The sequence below is a fragment of the Coregonus clupeaformis genome, chromosome 15 (genome assembly GCF_020615455.1).
Source record: "Coregonus clupeaformis isolate EN_2021a chromosome 15, ASM2061545v1, whole genome shotgun sequence".
In the NCBI taxonomy this organism is placed as follows: domain Eukaryota; kingdom Metazoa; phylum Chordata; class Actinopteri; order Salmoniformes; family Salmonidae; genus Coregonus; species Coregonus clupeaformis.
The window spans coordinates 23,126,061-23,145,604 of NC_059206.1; the positions used below are offsets into that span (position 1 = coordinate 23,126,061).

Sequence of the window (19,544 nt, forward strand, 5' to 3'; positions counted from 1 at the left end):
TTTTCCAGAAATTTCATTTGGAAGATTCCTGGAATAAACAGGGAATCTGGAAATCCTCCAACCAGTATTTCTGGAAAACCTGTGAAATTGGGGAAAGTTACCAGAATTTTGCAACCCTAATCTTAACCTGCACTCTACTGTACTGTAGGACTGTACTGTATACTGTGTGTTCCACCCAACAGATTTTGTATTTCACCAGCATCTGCATTAAAAATGACTGACGGTTACATCCAATGTTGTCCTTCTTCCTTGTCGTATTATATTACCATCACCACAAGTAGGAAAATGATTATACCCACTACACAAATTCACCGGCTGTTTTTCAAAGACCGGAGAAGAGAAGTGGTGGATTACACAATGATGGATGAATAATGGTTACTCAACTTTCCCAGAAGTCATGTTTGGAAGCTCCCAAAATCAGAAGGGAATAAGCAGGAAATGCAGAATCCTCCAACCAGGATTTCTGGAAAACCTGGGAATTTTGGGAAAGTTAAAGTCGTTTTGCCTACAACTCTCATAGTCTCATTAACTGAGTGATAAATGCATCTGTTCGTTCCATATGAAGTCAAATAACTATATAGGTTTTAAAATGTGAATGGTTATTGGCACAACAGTCTTGTGAATAAACTTTTGAAACATACACATACAGATCGACAGACAGATTGGATTAAATTATTTTATTAATATAATGTATCTTGAGGAAAAAGCTTTAGTACCAATATTATACAGAGTTTTAAGTATCTATATTCCAATAGATTTTGGTACAAAATGTTCACACCCTGTGTTTTTCCTCGATATCAAATTAGGTGACAAAACAAGGTGAACATTTGCTCCAGTTTAGTTATATCTTTGGTTTGACTCATTGGGAGAATCTCAATTACATCCTCCTCGCGTCCTCTCGCCTGGATTCCTTCTCAAAACCAATTGGAGGATAAGGTCAGAGGGGGCGGGACCTCTGGCTTTCTCATCCAATGGTTTTTCAGAAGGAGAGAGGACGCGAGGAGAATGCAATTGAGATTCTTCCATTGTCATCTAATAAACTAATTAAGGGGCTCTATTAAATCCGTAGGGCTGAAGATCCGCTTTATAGCGTGATTTACAATTAAAGGCAATGTCCCTGTGGTCGCGGAGACTGCATTCATGGTAAATGGAAATTAACTTTACATTTTGATGCTGATCTTCCGCGATATGGATTAAATCCAACTCATAGTCTTTGGTTTAAATAATGATTCCAACATCAAGCGCAATACCACAATATTCCATGAAAAAACGCAAATCCCATTTTAAATATTTTGTATCAGTGTCATAATCTTTTGGACTACATTACAGTATTGTACACTATTTCTAACAACCAAAAGCAATGGAATGTCTCTCCCTTCCTTCATGTAAATACTGTATATCTGTGCAAATCTCAAATTCACTGTGGTCCCTGATCTAGAAGTTCTGGGTGTAGGAAGGCAGTCAGAGCAAAGCACCTGTCAACTCACCGCTCTCTACAGCAACAGTCCCTGATCTTCATTGCAATATGATTTGATCTAGAATATAGATATTATATTCATAATTACAGTATGTTAATAGTGCTCATATGAAATGGTATGATGGCTTGCGGTTGATTTGTGTTCCAGTTGGCCCTGTTTATACCTGGTGCTAACTTGCGTGCTAGGGCTCTATTCAATCCGTAGCGCTGAAGACCTGCACTTCAGCATGATTGAAATATAAAGGCAGAGAATGCGTTCAGGGTAAACGCTGCATATGTCGGCTCAATCGGAAATTACCTTTAATTTTCAATTGTGCTATAACGCTGAACTTCAGCGATACAGACTGAATCGAGGCCGTTGTCCACATTCTGATAGTGGCCACATTTCTGCCATTGCATCGACACGTTGTATTAAAATGTGTCTCTTAGCCGTCCACTGTGTCCACATGGTGACCAGATTTACTGGTCCCTCCCTGTATGGAAATTATTCCACAGATATTCTTTCAAAATAATATGTATTTATTTATTTAAAGACACATATTGATGCCAAAAGACAATGGCCCCACCTGTCAATGGTTTTAGAGGGCCGGATAATGATGATTTAAATGGTTTCACTGTCCACATCCATCTACACTTGTAAGATACCCAGACACAATGTGTGCCTGACTACCTCCGGAGGTGGTCAGGAAGATCTGATCACAATCCAATCACAATAGGTATTTTAATCGCGGACACCTGTCCATAAATGTGGCCACATCTTGAGAATCAATAGCCCCGTTTATACCTGGTGCTAATATGAGTCCTTTGTCCTGATCTTGTCCACATTCTAATTGTGCCCACATTTTTTGAGAAGTGTAATTGTGGTCGATTGTATCTGGATACCACATTAGTGTAAACAGTGTCTAGGGCTAACTCCTCAGTCTCCTCCTCCTTCCTCCTCCTGATAACTACAGTGAGATGCCCCTCAGGCAGAGCCTTCTGCCTCATCCTCCTTCCTCCTCCGGATGACTAGAGTGATATGCCCCTCAGGCAGAGCTTTGACGATGTTCCAGGCCTCGAAGCGGCTCAGCTCCTGGAGGGAGGAGCTCTGGACCTGCAGCAGTTCATCGCCAGACTGCAACCCACTCTGCTCCGCAGCGCCACCTATTAGGGAGCAGGAGAACACACTGTCACACATTGGTCTGGGGTAAAGTTTCCCCTAGCTGCAGATCTGGGATCAGCTTCCTCTCCCCATTTTATAAAAATGTAAGCTTATAAAACTGTATTTCTCTGCGTTGTTTGCATGCTTTCCTACTTTCTGTGACATCACAACTTTTCTAACCATAAAATCAATTGTTAAACGTGTTAAGAACAGGTCCTGTGTGGCTCAGCTGGTAGAGCATGGTACTTGTAACATCAAGATCGTTGGTTTGATTCCTGCTGTGGTCACCCATACTAAAAATGTATGCACACACTACTGTAAGTCACTTGGATAACAGTGTCTGCTAAATGGCACATTATTGCTTTTTAAAGTTCACCCAAATTACAAAATGATATATCGGTTTCCTTACCCTGTAAGGGGTTTAGGGACATGGTAAGGCAGCAATCCATGCTTTGGTTTTGTTTACCTGGCCACTGTCTCCAAATATTAACTTTTTGTGAACTATCCCTTTTACTCCTGTGGATAGTACTGTACCTTTAAAGATCCTGTTGATGACCAGAGACCTGTCTCTGTGGATAGTACTGTACCTTTAAAGATCCTGTTGATGACCAGAGACCTGTATCTGTGGATAGTACTGTACCTTTAAAGATCCCGTTGATGACCAGAGACCTGTCTCTGTGGATAGTACTGTACCTTTAAAGATCCTGTTGATGACCAGAGACCTGTATCTGTGGATAGTACTGTACCTTTAAAGATCCCGTTGATGACCAGAGACCTGTCTCTGTGGATAGTACTGTACCTTTAAAGATCCTGTTGATGACCAGAGACCTGTCTCTGTGGATAGTACTGTACCTTTAAAGATCCTGTTGATGACCAGAGACCTGTCTCTGTGGATAGTACTGTATCTTTAAAGATCCCGTTGATGACCAGAGACCTGTATCTGTGGATAGTACTGTACCTTTAAAGATCCTGTTGAGGACCAGAGGCCTGTCTCCATGGATAGATCCTTTCCCTCCTTCCAAACTGAACCCCACGCCCCCTCCTCCTGTCTCCAGCTCCACAGTCAGCATGGCTCCCCCATCCTCCACTACAGACAGACCGAGAGAGAGAGCGAGAGAGAGAGAGCGAATGAACAACCAACGTATACATACAGTACATACACTGTATGATACAGCCACAAATGCAAGCATTTTGCTACATCCACAATAACATCTGCTAAATATGTGTTTGCAACCAATAAAATTGGATTTGATTTGATGTGCACGCACACACACCTACACATTGGGACCACACGGTTTTGGGTGTGCTGTCTTACTAGGTGAACTTGTCTGATCACCTTCTACTCACCTGTAGGGTTGAGGTCTGTACTGCTACTGCTGATAGAGGGATCACCAGCCTTGTTCCCTCCTTCTTCTCCTCCTCCTCCTCCTCCCTCTCTCCCCTTGCTCACCACCACCACGGCCAGTCTCATGGTGCGGGCCTGGCGCAGTGTGGCGGTGGCATCGGCGTGTGTCGCGCCCCTTAGTGTCTGGCCGTTGATGGACAGCACTCGTCACCCCTTCTCCACGGTTCCCTCTTGAGCGCCAGGCCATGGGGGGAAAACACGATGCACCTGGGGGGAGGGAGGAATGTCACCAGAGCGTTAACAATGGACTTTCCCATTCTAAGCAATTCGCCTTGATTGGTGGAGCAGGCGGCAGACATTTTGTAGAGTTGCCACTATCTGGCCATGCTAGAAAGGACAGTATCAGGGATTTATAGCCATGGGATCCTATCTTTAATCTTTAAGTCCAAAATCATACGCCTAACAAGACAGACACTGTATGTTGTACAATACAATACAACTTTATTGTCCATACAGTATGTTACAGTGAACAACAGAAACGTGTCTTCTGCAGAATTCTCAACTCCCCAGATAGCACACACATGACATAGAAATACAATCTTTAACATAAATTCTGACGATATCATCACTTTTCATCTGCTCTAGCATGACCTTAGAGTGTGATTGGGTTATAGTTATGTGGTGGGCCTTTCAGTATGGATTACAGAGTCCACAGTATACTCACTGTGGTGGCCTTGCTCTCCAGGTCTATCCCACCAGCGATGCTGAAACCCAGACCTGCTCCTTCCTCCTTGTGCAGAATCACCACGTGGATGTGCTCAAATTGCTAGAAAAGAGGGAAGGAAAGATGTAATCTCTTTCATTCTAACACTCAAAATAATGTTTTCATCTTTTTTGTTCACTTTAGAATTTTACTGCTGGCCTAGTGATTTTTGCATTGATTTCAAATTATTCTAGTTATATTTATAACATTGATAACACATTTTGGCCATTTGGGACTTTGGGCCTTAAGTTCTTGTTCAAATCTATTAAGTGTAGGAGTACTGATCTATGTTCAGGTCCCCCCTGTCCATGTAATCTTATTCACTATGATCTAAAAGACTAAACTATTCTTAGATCAGCAACATTCTTACTCTGGGACGATTAATACTTTATGACGTTAGTCGGACGCATTCATGTGCATTCACAGAGATACAGTCTCTCAGTTTGATTATTAAACCCCAGCTGTTGTTGATGATTTCCAGATGATTGTATGTCTCGTGAGAGAGCTGAGGGGACCAAGTGTCTCGCCCCCACCTCCAGGCCTTTACACACACACGCAAACACACCAGACACACACACACACACACAAACAGACACACACAGTCACACATTGTAGTAAGAGTGCGGTAATGACTTATCGAGAAAGGAAATGCATACAGATGCACAGAGCCAAGTGGTCCTTTGAGAGAGGTCTGTGTGTGTGTGTGTGTGTGTGTGTGTGTGTGTGTGTGTGTGTGTGTGTGTGTGTGTGTGTGTGTGTGTGTGTGTGTGTGTGTGTGTGTGTGTGTGTGTGTGTGTGTGTTCGTGCGTGCTTGCGTAGACAAAAGCTTTGATTGCCTCACAGAACGGAAATGAAGAACAGAAACACAATGCACACTGTGATACTCTGTCCACCCTGAAAGCCCCTTAATACACACTGATACTCTGTCCTCCCTGAAAGCCTCTTAATACACACTGTGATACTCTGTCCACCCTGGAAAAAGCCTCTTAATACACACTGATACTCTGTCCTCCCTGAAAGCCTCTTAATACACACTGTGATACTCTGTCCTCCCTGAAAGCCTCTTAATACACACTGTGATACTCTGTCCTCCCTGAAAGCCTCTTAATACACACTGTGATACTCTGTCCTCCCTGAAAGCCTCTTAATACACACTGTGATACTCTGTCCTCCCTGGAAAGCCTCTTAATACACACTGTGATACTCTGTCCTCCCTGAAAGCCTCTTAATACACACTGTGATACTCTGTCCTCCCTGAAAGCCTCTTAATACACACTGTGATACTCTGTCCACCCTGAAAGCCTCTTAATACACACTGTGATACTCTGTCCTCCCTGAAAGCCTCTTAATACACACTGTGATACTCTGTCCACCCTGAAAGCCTCTTAATACACACTGATACTCTGTCCTCCCTGAAAGCCTCTTAATACACACTGTGATACTCTGTCCTCCCTGAAAGCCTCTTAATACACACTGATACTCTGTCTCCTCCCGGAAAGCCTCTTAATACACACTGTGATACTCTGTCCTCCCTGGAAAGCCTCTTAATACACACTGTGATACTCTGTCCTCCTGAAAGCCTCTTAATACACGCTGTGATACTCTGTCCTCCCCCTGAAAGCCTCTTAATACACACTCACACACACACAGACATACAGACTACACACACAGACACATTCCACACACACACACACACACACACACAGACACACTCTCACACACAAACACACTCACACACAGACATACACACTACCCACACACACAGACATATACACACACACACACACACAACCAGACACACTCACACACACACACACACACACACACACACACACACACACACACACAGACACATATCTGCAGCTGAGCACTCTAACGTAATCCTTAATGGTCCCTCCAGTCCAGTAGCTCATTCATACGGGCTTGTTGTTTTGCAGAAGCCAGTGGTGAGTAATGCATGAGAGAGCAGCTCTTACCATGCTTCCCACATGGCACCCTGTTATCCAGAGACTTATGGGCCCTGGTCAAAAGTAACGCACTATAAAGGTACTAGCATGTCATTTGGGATGCAGCCTTGGACTCAGGGGTATAGATACTGATAAAGGGGGTTTAAAACCCATTATTTTATGTTGTGTATTTGGATTTGGGATATGACCTCTTAGAGAGTAGACCACAGTTGAGAGATAATCAACAGTAAGAGTTGACAGTCTGTCATGACTGGGTGTTAATGTGGTGTTAATGTGGTGTTAATGTTGTGTTACTGTAGTATTGATGTGGTGTTGATGTGGTGTTACCGTGATGTTGGTGTGGTGTTGATGTGGTGTTGATGTGGTGTTGATGTGGTGTTGATGTGGTGTTACCGTGATGTTGGTGTGGTGTTGATGTGGTGTTGATGTGGTGTTGATGTGGTGTTGATGTGGTGTTGCTGTTGTGTTGATGTTGTGTTAATGTGGTGTTAATGTGGTGTTAATGTGGTATTGATGTGGTGTTGATGTGGTGTTACTGTGATGTTGATGTGGTGTTGATGTGGTGTTGATGTGGTGTTGATGTGGTGTTGATGTGGTGTTGATATTGTGTTAATGTGGTGTTGATGTGGGGAACATCAGTATTTTACATCATAATACAGTGAGGGAAAAAGTAAGTTGATCCTGCTGATTTTTGCTACGTTTGCTCACTGACAAAGAAATGATCAGTCTATAATTGTAATGGTATGTTTATTTGAACAGTGAGAGACAGAATAACAACAAAAATGTTATGAATAGATTTGCATTTTAATGAGGAAATAAGTATTTGACCCCCTGTCAATCAGAAAGATTTTCTGGCTCCCAGGTGTCTTTTATACAGGTAACGAGTTGAGATTAAAGGGAGTGCTCTAATCTCAGCTTGTTACCTGTAAAAAGAGACACCTGTCCCGAAGCAATCAATCAATCAGATTCCAAACTCTCCACCATGGCCAAGACCAAAGAGCTCTCCAAGGATGTCAGGGACAAGATTGTAGACCCATACAAGGCTGGAATGGGCTCATAAGACCCAGCCAAGCAGCTTGGTGAGAGAAGGTGACAACAGTTGGTGTGATTATTCGCAAATGGAAGAAACACAAAAGAACTGCTCAATCTCCCTCAGCCTGGGGCTCCATGCAAGATCTCACCGCGTGGAGTTGCAATGATCATGAGAACGGTGAGGAATCAGCCCAGAACTACACGGGAGGATCTTGTCCAATGATCTCAAGGCAGCTGGGACCATAGTCACCAAGAAAACAATTGGTAACACACTATGCCGTGAAGGACTGAAATCCTGCAGCGCCCGCAAGGTCCCCCTGCTCAAGAAAGCACATATACAGGCCCGTCTAAGTTTGCCAATGAACATCTGAATGATTCAGAGAGAACTGGTGAAAGTGTTGTGGTCAGATGAGACCAAAATCGAGCTCTTTGGCATCAACTCAACTCGCGTGTTTGGAGGAGGAGAATGCTGCCTATGATCGAGAGAACACCATCACCACCGTCAAACATGGAGAGTGGAAACATTATGTCTTTGGGGGTGTTTTTCTGCTAAGTGGACAGGACAACTTCACCACATCAAAGGGGACGATGAACGGCACCATGTACCATCAAATCTTGGTGAGGAACCTCCTTCCCTCAGCCCAGGGCATTGAAAATGGGTTGTGGATGGGTATTCGGCATGACAATGACCCAAAACACTAAAGCCAAGGCAACAAGGAGTGGCTCAAGAAGAAGCACATTAAGGTCCTGGAGTGGCCTAGCCAGTCTCCAGACCTTAATCCCATAGAAAATCTGTGGAGGCTTAAAGGTTCGAGTTGCCCAAACGTCAGCCTCGAAACCTTAATGACTCGGAGAAGATCTGCAAAGAGGGGTGGGACAAAATCCCTCCTGAGATGTGTGCAAACCTGGTGGCCAACTACAGAAACGTCTGACCTCTGTGATTGCCAACAAGGGTTTTGCCACAAGTACTAAGTCATGTTTTTGCAGAGGGTCAAATACTTATTTCCCTCATTAAATGCAAATACATTTATAACATTTTTGACATGTGTTTTTCTGGATTTTTGTTGTTGTTATTCTGTCTCTCACTGTTCAAATAAACTTACCATTAAAATTATAGACTGATCATGTCTTTGTCAGTGGGGCAAAACGTACAAAATCAGCAGGGGATCAAATACGTTTTTCCTCACTGTAACCAGTCAGTGAGGCCCTTCTAGGGGAGGAAGAGGTGGATGGTCCTCCAAATAAAATAAAAACAAGTGAAGCAGACATGCCCGTGAAGTGACAGACAGACTGACAGACAGACAGATAAAGTCTCACCTTCAGAGTTTCTCTCATCCAGAGCTTTCACTTCCTGGATCATGGTCTGTATCTGCTGTGGAGGGATGCGCTGATATGACAGAGTGGGCAGCATGCTGACAGGGATGGCGTGGAGACCAGGTCCCTTCCCTCCTCCCCGCTCAATGGTACCTGCCTCAGATCAGATAGGCTGAGAGGAATAAGGAAGCAAACAGAGTTCAACTGACACACTGACTGACTGGTCACATACAGATTACACTCTCTCACACACACACATTCTGTATTACAGGTTCGTCGTGCTTATCTCATAATCTATGCATTTCACTGTATGAAAAATAGAGAATTTATGTTTTAACATTTGTCAATCTGTTACAGACTCTAACTCTGAGAGGGTTTCAGTCAGATTAACACCTTAGACATAATCACACATACAGGGAATAAGACGTGCAACTTTACTGTGTTCATACTTCCTCTTACCAAAGATGATACTGCCACAAGTTGCATTAAGCACTGTAGGCTTGGAGACCATTACGATAAGATTTGATCTAAAACATTTGATCTAAAACATGCCAAGCCATCTCCCTTTGCAGAATCTGACTTCAGTGCTATCTTACTTTTTTTCTGTAGCACCTCTTTGATGCAGTCTCAGCAAACATGCTAGACTATTTTCTCAGCTCTTGTGAAATCAGTGTATATTTATACCCTTCTCATCCAATCACCTGAGTGGTAGTGTGTACAGCAGTGTCAGTCATTGAAACCGAGAATATGCCCAACATACCAGGGTAAGTCCAGTTCCATTTCAATTACATCAATTTAGGAAATGGCTTAAATTTAACTATAAATGAAAGCATTGAGAAAAACTGAATATGAACTTCATTTACCTGAATTGGTGTAATGGGAATTGACCCCAACCTAGAATATGCTTTTATGTTAGTGTTTTTCAGAAGTTTTACCTGACAGAAGCTATTCTCGTTGCTGTCGGGAGCCAGGAGAGAGGGTGTTCTGGGCCGGGTCGGGCTCCTCCGGGCTGCTGACTAGGGATGCAGGGGAGGTCGGCCAGGGCCTCCCGGCACAGTTGGACAAGAAGGAGGAGTGGGGAGTGCATGGAGACGCATCCAGGGCATGGGACACCTGGAGTGGGGTAGTGGAGGTGGGTAGAGTAGAGTGATGGTAGAGTGAAGTGAGGTAGAGTAGAGTAGAGGTAGAGGTAGAGGCAGAGTAGAGTGAAGTGAGTGAGGCTGAGTGAAGTGATGAGGTGGGAAGTGGAGGTAGAGTGGAGTGGTGGAGGTAAGTGGAGTGGTGGGTGAAGGTGGGAATGGCAGGTAGAATGGAGCAGAGCGGAGTGGAGTGGGAGTGTGGGTGGAGTGGGCAGGTGGGGTGAATGGAGTGGGTGAAGTGGGGCGGGCAGGAGTGAGAGTGGAGTGGAGTGAGATGAGACAGGTGAGTGAATGGGATAGAGTGAGGTGGAGTGCAGGTGGGGGTAGGTGGGGGTAGGTGGGAGTGGGAGTAAGGTGGAGTAGAGTGAGGTAGAGATATAATGGAGCGGAGCAGGTGGGTAGAGTGAGTGAGGCAGGTGAGGCAGGCAGGCAGGGTGAGGCAGAGTGGGGTAAGGCAGAGGTAGAGTGAGTGAAATTAAGATAGAGACAAATTGGAAGTGGGAGTGGGTATGGTAGTAGAATGAGATGGGCGAGTGAGTGAGGTGAGGTAGGTGGGGGTAGGTAGGTACAAGGCAGGCAGAGCAGGCAGAGTGAGGGCAGGTAGAGTGAAATTAGAGGCAGAGCAGAGCAGGAGCAGAGTAGAGGTAGGTAAGGTAGAGGTAGAGGTGAGTAGAGGCAGAGCAGAGGCAGGCAGGTAGAGTGAGTGAGTAGGCAGGGCAGAGCAGAGCAGAGCAGGAGCAGAGTGGGGGCAGAGCAGAGCAGGAGCAGAGCAAACAGGCAGGTAGAGTAGAGTAAGAGTGGGAGGTAGAAGGTAGAGTAGAGTGAGCAGACAGGCAGGTAGAGAATGAGGCAGAGCAGAGCAGAGTAGGTAGAGGCAGGCAGAGGCAGAGCAGGTAGAGTAGAGTGGTAGAGGTGAAGTGGGGTAGAGGCAGGCAGGGCAGAGGCAAGAGGCAGGCAGGCAAAGGCAGGCAGGCAGAGTGAGGTAAGAGTAGGTAGAGGCAGAGCGAGAGGCAGGCAGAGCCAGGCAGAGTGGAGTGAGGTAGGTAGGTAGAGTGGGTGAAACAATGAAACCAGGCAGGCAGAGTAAGAGTGAAGGGGGTAGAGGCAGGCAGGCAGGGCAGGTAGAGTGGGCAGAGTGAGGTAGAGGCAGAGTGAGAGTGGGAGTGGAGTAGGGGCAGGCAGGAGTAGAGTGGAGTAGGTAGAGTGGGGCAGAGTGAAATTGTAGAGGTAAGTAGAGGCAGGAGTGAGGTAGAGCAGGTAGAGGCAGGGCAGGAGTATATAAAACATGTTATGGTTAGGGCCTGCTGTTCTTTTCTATCCTTCATCCCACCTCAGGAGGCACCTTCTTACCATGTGGCAAACAGTTCTCACGTGTTCTATAATAGTCTAAAGGGAGTATCAATTAGTCAAAATAAATTGCCCAATCCCAGCCGGGTGAATGAAGCTCAAATTCAATGTCTGCGGCCTTGTATGCATCAGCCCAGCCTACACCGTAATGTGCCAAATTATTTATTATTATTATTAATTACTATCTCAGGGACATGATCAACATAATGAACATAAATCATTATCTGTTCACAACACTATATAGAATATCAGCATTTTATCTAAGAAGAATTGGGGTAGGAAAAAAAAACAATTCAAAACAGAATAGTTGAGTTGACTGTGTTACGGTGTAGTCTATGGCTATGCACCATGCCGATGGCATCCCACTGAAGCTTTGATGTTTAAATTAATGTTGTTTCCACGTTATTTCCGTCATTTCCGTTATAGGCGTTGATTTGATATTAAATTATCATGCCCAGTGGGATAGCCCCTGTAGTTCATTGTTCATTTAGACAATACATTCTTCCTGTGCCCATACCACAGTCCTTGCACATATATTTAGTAAGAATATAACAAATATATGAATAATATATAAATTATGTGTATCCAAACAAACTATTGCCAAGTGTATGAGTGTGTAATCCACACACTATTGGCAGCTACAAATGTGTTGCATGCACTTACTTGTTACAGGGGAAGTAATTACTTAGGTTTATTCAGCTGGTATGAAGCTTATGTATTGACTATTATTTCATACATTTGTTGAATGTTTTACAATTTACTACTTGGTGTGTGATGTAATATAAAGTGTGACAAAGACACTGCCCTGTTTGCTGAAATATCTTCCACAGGCTCTCTCCCTCCAGGTATCTGGGGTGTTGGCCTGTCTGGGGAGGAGGAAGGCGGGCAGGGGAAGGCTGCGCGTCTACATGGCTGGCCTGCTGCCTGAGCCTGGGCATGGCTCACTGGTCTCCCCTCCCCCTCCTCTGGTAGTTGTAGTGGATGTGAAACTCTCCCGCCCAGGCTGCTGGACCTCCTGGGCACCGGGCCAGAGGAGGCAGTATCAGCCTCATCCAGGGCTCTGTTTCTGGAGTGACCTCGGGAGAGAGATGCCTCTCACGGGTGGTTCAGGGTGGTGGTGGTGTCTCTGAGATGTTAGTCAGAATTTCTGTGTGTGTCTGTTGCTCTCTCTCTCTTCCTGCGGTCTGAGCTCACAGGTCTGGAGCTCCGAGGGCAGGGTGAAATTCGGGAAGAAGAAGCAAGCAGGGTTGGAGGAGAAGAAGAATTTGGGAGAAGCCAGGAGAGAGATGGGTGGGTGAGGAAGCTGCAAAGGGGAGAAGGGACACCCTTCACGTCGCTACTCTACGTCAGAGATTGGAGAGGTCACTTTAGCTCCTTTGCCCATGTCATGTTGGATTACCCATTCTCCTCTAAGAGAGGGGTCACTCCTGATGGGTGCCTTGTCCTTTAGAGGGAGGAGGTGGGGGCTGAGGCCTCCTATTTGTTGCCCACCTCTCACAGCCCTTACCATCAGGACTAGAAGGTCTCAAATGAATGGATCTTCTGCTTGATTGACAGGTTGGCTGCAGGAGGTGGGCGTGAAACTGCCCAGAAGGTGTGTTGAAATACACATTTAAAAACGTTATTGTCCATCCACCTGGACAATTTACATAGAACAAATTGTTATTTGGCTTATAACTCTTGAACTTCAACACTGAGAATCAAACCCAGAGTCACACATACACTTCATACCACCTTAACTTACTGAAATAGGGAGTGTACGCTTTAAAGCCTTCAACATACAAATCTTCAGATCTCCAGGCAGAACTAAACCGCCTTTTATACATTGCTATAAAATAAAGACAAAGATAAATGTTGTGGAAAACCTTTAATCGTTCCGCCTCTGTCCAGGGGTTTGGCCAGCTCCGGCTGGGGCCTCGTTCCTGTGTCTCTGGGGCTCTGACGGTTCCCACATAGGCCCAGGGCAGCCGAGGGCCTTCCTCACCCTGAAGTCTCTCGATCATTGGGCTAGGGTGGAGATTGGGAGGCAGAGGGTGGAGGGAGTGGTAAGTCTGAGGAGTGATGTGGTGGTCGGAAGTACTGTTGAGTTCAGAAGCTCAGGCTCACTCTTGCCTTTGGCTCATGTGACTGGTTCCAGGATGGAGTATTGTGTTCGTCATTGGTGAAGCCTGAATAGTGTGTTTATTTGTTGATGTGTGCTATTAATAGGAGTAATGTGTTGTGTTGGTGTGGGCTCGGATGATTAGGACTCTGGTTGTGATGGGGTCTCAGGACCTCCAGATCAGGGAGGCTGTGAGATCTAACCCAGGGAGTCGTAAGCACCTCTGCCTGGGGGGTGAGAGCTGCTCCCATGCCCAGGCCTTCTGCCTCCTCAGGCCCGGCCTCTTGCTCTGGGAGCAGAGGTGGGAGGCAGACTCATGCCTGAACACAGACACCTTTGGGAAACACAATCTAAGAGGAGGAGAGATACAGTATACAATGAGCTAGACTCACTACCCTCACCTCAATAATGCATTCACATACCTGCACAGCTTTCTGCTTTACTAGCAATGAAGTAAATAATAAGTTGTGGTACCATTAAATATCACAATGTGAAATGATCTAAAGATGGCGTTCTGACTGGCATTCACAATAATCAAACAGCATTTGTCTTTCAGGACATCTTCTGAAGCAATTGCAAATGGCCCTAGGTGTCTCAAGGCTGGATATTTGACTGTTGCCTCTGTGCTATTACAAATGCTGTATTCTAATTTGTTTTGAAACTAGATGTGACTGACAAAAAGAAAATATCCCTTCTCAGCATCACCCTCTTCAACACAATTTATAACTTTGCATAGATGTTATAAGTTCGTTTTTGAATAGTGTCTGGGGTATATAAAGAGGTAATCACATGAAATGTCATGGTTGCTTAGAGTAGCCATACGGAGTACCTGTGTGTGGTCTGTCTTCTGTGCAGGATGAAGTATCGAGGGCAGTCGGGTGATGGCAACAGAGTGAGCGTCAGGTGGGTGAGATTCTCTCCTTTACTAGTGTTCTCTCTCTCTTTCTCTCTCTCTTACTCTCTCTACTTCTGGAATACCACATAAACAGAAGTTAAAACGTTGAGCGCACCACTCGGCCTCCGACCGCAGCAATTCACCCTGCATTTTACCTTCGCCGTTAACCTCCCTTCACATGGACATACATCCATTCATCACACTCCCCACAACGACCAGATGCCCAGAAACGTGGTGGATCACACACAATGCCAAAGATAAACCCATTCCTGATATCTTGCTTCATGCCAGTGTGGGTATAACACAAGCATGGATTTCAAAATAACAGGGTAATCACTTACAAACACATAAGCAGTACTTAGAATCGAGGCCATCTTACTATAAAAGCTTGCATTGTGAGACAGGTTTTAAGGTTTAATGTTTCAGGACAGGATCATAGGGGAAGAAGTGTCATATTTTGACATCAATGCCTGTCAAAGGCATGAATGTATGACATTCTGCAAAAATAAACAAAGGTATGATTGGTATGTGCTGTATTTTCTATTCTCAGTCAAAGTAATCTCCATGCCGGCATTCACCAACACATTCAAGTATGAAACGGTCCCACATACATTTCTACACTGCGTAACCTTATACTCTTTCTCAAAGCGCCCTTTTACATAAGCTGAAGGCATAGATGCTGAATACAGAAACCTTTATGTGACGATACACATTAGATTGAAAGGAAAAATACACATTAGTATTCTGCGATTTAGTAAATTCAGCATGGTTTAGCATATTGTATGGACAGAGAATGAAAAAACAGTGAGATTATGTCTAATGGTATCCTTCTCTGCTACTAATATCTAATGTTATCCTTCTCTGCACTACTCTAATGGTATCACTTCTCTGCACTACTGTCTAATGGTATCATTCTCTGCACTAATGTCTAATGGTATCCTTCTCTGCCTGTCTAATGTTATCATTCTCTTTCTGCCAATATGTAATGAGTATCCTTCTATGCACTACTGTCTAGTTTCACGCCCACAGCTCAGGGGCGTTTGTTGGTCAAGAATTGTGTATATTCCGTGTTATATTAGGATTCTATGGTGTAGATTCTGGAAATGTGTAGATCTATGTTGGCGAGGGTGGTTTCCCCAATCAGAGGCAGCTGTAACTTTAATTGTCTCTGATTGGGGACCATGCTAAGCGCCAACCTTCTATTCTGTTAGTTGTGATCTTGTTCCGATTATGCAGTGTGCTTGTGTGTTATACCTTGGACTTCACGTTTTGTTTTGTTGTTTTTTGTCGTGTGTTTGTCGTTTGGCGCTCAAACATATGCGCTTATCACACTGCGCCCTGTGGTTCGAAGCCAGTGCTGCAGCTGATCGTGACATAGTAGTCCCCTTCTCTGCACTACCATCTATTGGTATCTTCTCTGCACTACTGTCTACTAATGAGTATCTTCTCTGCACTAATGTCTAATGGTATCCCTTCTCTGCACTAACTAATGGTATCCTTCCTATTTTCTGTCTATTGGAATCCCTTATCTTCCTCTATACAGTTACCTTCTCATCACACTAATATCTAATGGCCATCTTCTCTGCACTAATATCTAATAGTATCTTCTCTACCCTGTCTAATATTACTTCTCTACCTACATAATGGTATCTCTTACTCTGCACTACTGTCTAATATTCACTTCTCTGCTATCCTATCAGTGTGCCTTCTCTAGCACTAATGTCTAAGTATCCCTTCTCTGCACTACCGTCCAATGTTGTCCTTCTCTGCACTATCTCAAATATTGTCCTTCTCTGCACTGTGCTCTAATGTTATCCTTCTCTGCACTAGTGTCTAATGTTATCCCTTCTCTACTAATGTACAAGTATTTATCCTACCGCTAATGCCTAATGTTGTCCTGTAGTGTTCATTCAACACCAAATGAGAAAAACCCAGGACTAGCTTGCTTGTCAGCAATAAGCTTTCATTAGCGTATTACGTTTCCGTTGCATGCCTAATGAGCTCAAGCCCAGCTCTCGAATCAAACTTCACAGACAATGTGGTTTTCAAATGAGCAATAAGCAGACAATAAACAGCCAGCGTGTCGACCCAGCTGATCCTGATGCGCGAAGACAATGCAACTCTTACTGCCTTTTACAGACATTTTACCACGCCCCTTCTTTCCTACAGTAGCTCACATTCTGCCAAGCAATAAAAGCATCAGTCCCAGCTCTTATAAATTGAAGGTGCGATTGAGTGGTAGACATTCCTCTAAAACTCCTATTGAGTTATCGATATTTAGAATGACCTTTTTAATCAACTGTAGTTTGAGATACTTAGATACTTTGATCCATCAGTTCAAATCATTTATTTCAAAAACCTTTCAAACCTCACAATATACTAGTCAGTGACCATCCATCCATCCAGAGTAATACATGTTTAAGTCAAGATGACTGGTTAGATATGAAGTATGCTTAGCTAAATTCAGCATGTTTTTGCATATTGTAGTGGACAAAAAAATACAAAAACAGTGAAGATTATATCAGGTACTTTGTCCTTTATGCTACTGGTTGTGTTCTTTGAGGCACTAAGCATCAAAGCAAACCATAGGTGTAAGAAGTGTAAATAATGTTCTCTCCCTACTGGCTTGGTTGCAGTATGTGTGGGGCTCCATCCGTCCTCTCAAAGAGGCCTCTGCGACCATTGGAAGTCCGAGCTCCCAGTGGCCCCCTCTCTCGTAGCGTCCCCTGGTGTCCGCTGACCTCCTTGGAGTGCCGGGGGCTTTGCATGGGCCTGTCTGGGAGTCCAGATTGGAAAATATATGTTGTATAAGCGTTTCTTACTGGACAATTCCAGGTGAGTCCCAGCCTGTTTCAGTGCGATTCTTTCATTTGGTGCTACCTAAAGTGAGCCTTCAGAAAGCTTGTTTGGAAAGCCTCTGGAGTTAAGCACCTTATTTCCCCTGGCGTGGCGCAGGTACGCTGGCTGGAAGGAGTTACCGGCTGCTGGGGAGTTGTAGAGACATTGTAGTCGATCATCAGGCTGGGGAGGCAGACCAGTCAAACAGTCTGTTATCCCACAGAGCTCGGCCGTGGACCCTAGAACCATGGCCTCAAGAGGATTAGGACCCTAGAGTCCACTGGCCCACTTGAACTCTCAGAACCGCCAGAACAAGAGTATTAGAACCTCTAACCATGACCCCTAGAACTCCTACCACCCACTTGAAATAAGACGGATGAAATCCCTAGAACCATGACCCTAGAAGCCCTAAACCCACCTTGAGATAAAAACCAGTTAGAATCCTAGAACACATGACCCATAGAACCTCTTAGAACCACAGAGATGAGAAGATGTGATCTAGAACACTCTAGAAACATGACAGACACCGATGTACAACACATCGACCCAATCTTCTTTCTCATCTTATTTATTCTACAGGATGCCCTACAGTTGTGGTAGGTTACCATGGGGATGTCGAGGCTATGGACCCTTCCCATCGGGATTGTGGTGCGTGTTGTGTGTTGGGTGCAGTCAGGGTTTGACCATTAACCAGGTTGGTTCCTGGTCGAGGGCAGCAACTTTGTGCACAGATGGTTATGATGGGGGTTCTGGTTGTATGTGTGTTGCTGTCACCCTACAGGAGGTCATGTTCTTCTTCGGGCTCGCTCGGGCAGTCAGTTGGCTGAAGCTCCTGCCACCACGGCGCTCACACTTCCCTCTGGAGTGGGAGCAGGGGTCAGACCTCACGCAGGCCTGGGGTTAAGAGGTCACGGGGAGAGACAAGAGAGAGAGAGAGGGAGAGAGAGAGGGAGAGGGAGAGGAGGAGGGAGGGGGAGGGGGGGGGAGAAAGAGAGAGAGAAACAAAAGTGAGACAAAGATGAAACAAAATACAAAAGAAACAAAGGTAGGTGAGGTGGTAGGTAGGCAGGTCGGTGGGTCGGTGGAGTGGGGGTAGGTCGGTGAGTGATAGGTAGGTAGGTAGGTAGAGGTGGCAGAGTAAGTGGAGGTAGGTGAAGTGTGTAGGTGGGTAGGTCGGTGGGTGGAGTTACGGTAGAGTCGGTCAGTCATCGAGTGAGGTGGGTGAGAGAGAGGAGATCGGGATGAAACACAATGCCAGTAATATTACGGAAAAGGTAATGTGTGTGCGTACTCGTCTGGCGACAGCTAAACTAGCTGAGGATTGTCTGGTAAAGGTTGTTATGTCTATACTCCACCAAGATTGATAAAGTTGTACCGTCTATACTCCACTAGTTGATTAAAAGGTTTGTTACTGTCTATACTCCATGAGTGATTAAAGTTATTTTGTCTATACTCACTGAGTTGATTAAAGGTTTAGTGCCGTCTGTACTCACTAAGTTGAGTAAAGGTTGTTTACTGTCTATACTCCACTGAGTTGATAAAGTTTATTACTGTCTATACTCACGTTGATCAAAGAGTTGTTACACGTCTATACTCCACTGAGTTGATTAAAAGGTTGTGACTGTCTATACTCCACTGATTGATAAAGGTTGACTGTCTATACTCCACTGAGTTGATAAAAATTTATGTTACTATACTCACGGTTGATGAAAGGTTGTTTCTCTATCTATATCCACTGATTGATAAAGGTTGTTTTCTGTCCCTATACTCCACTGAGTTGATAAGGTTGTGCATATCTGATACTCCACTGAGATTGATAAAGTTGTTACCGTCTATACTCCACTGATTGATAAAGTTGTTACTGTCTATACTCCCACTGAGTGATAAGGTTGTTACCGACTGTGCTCCTGTCACGCCGCCCGAACATTGAATCTCTGGGTTGGGTTGGTCAAGGGTTGAGAGATCCCTAGTTTATCTATTTCTATGTTGGCGGGTGTGGTTTCCCAATCAGGGGCAGCTGTTGATCGTTGTCTCTGATTGGGGATCATTCTTAGGCAGCCATTTGTCTACATATGTTCACTGGGATCTGTGTTTCTGTTTGGCTTGTTGGATGTTTAGCCTCTTGAACTTCACGGTCTGTTGGATTTTGTTATTTTGTCTGTGTATATAATAATAAACAACTATG

The 19,544-nt window shown here is 44.7% G+C and overlaps 1 pseudogene; it reads right to left on the reverse strand.

Annotated features, from left to right (window-relative positions):
* Window positions 1–2,372: 2,372 nt before the first annotated feature.
* The window catches only part of LOC123492629, a 69,607-nt pseudogene continuing 52,435 nt past the window's right edge, over window positions 2,373–19,544 (reverse strand).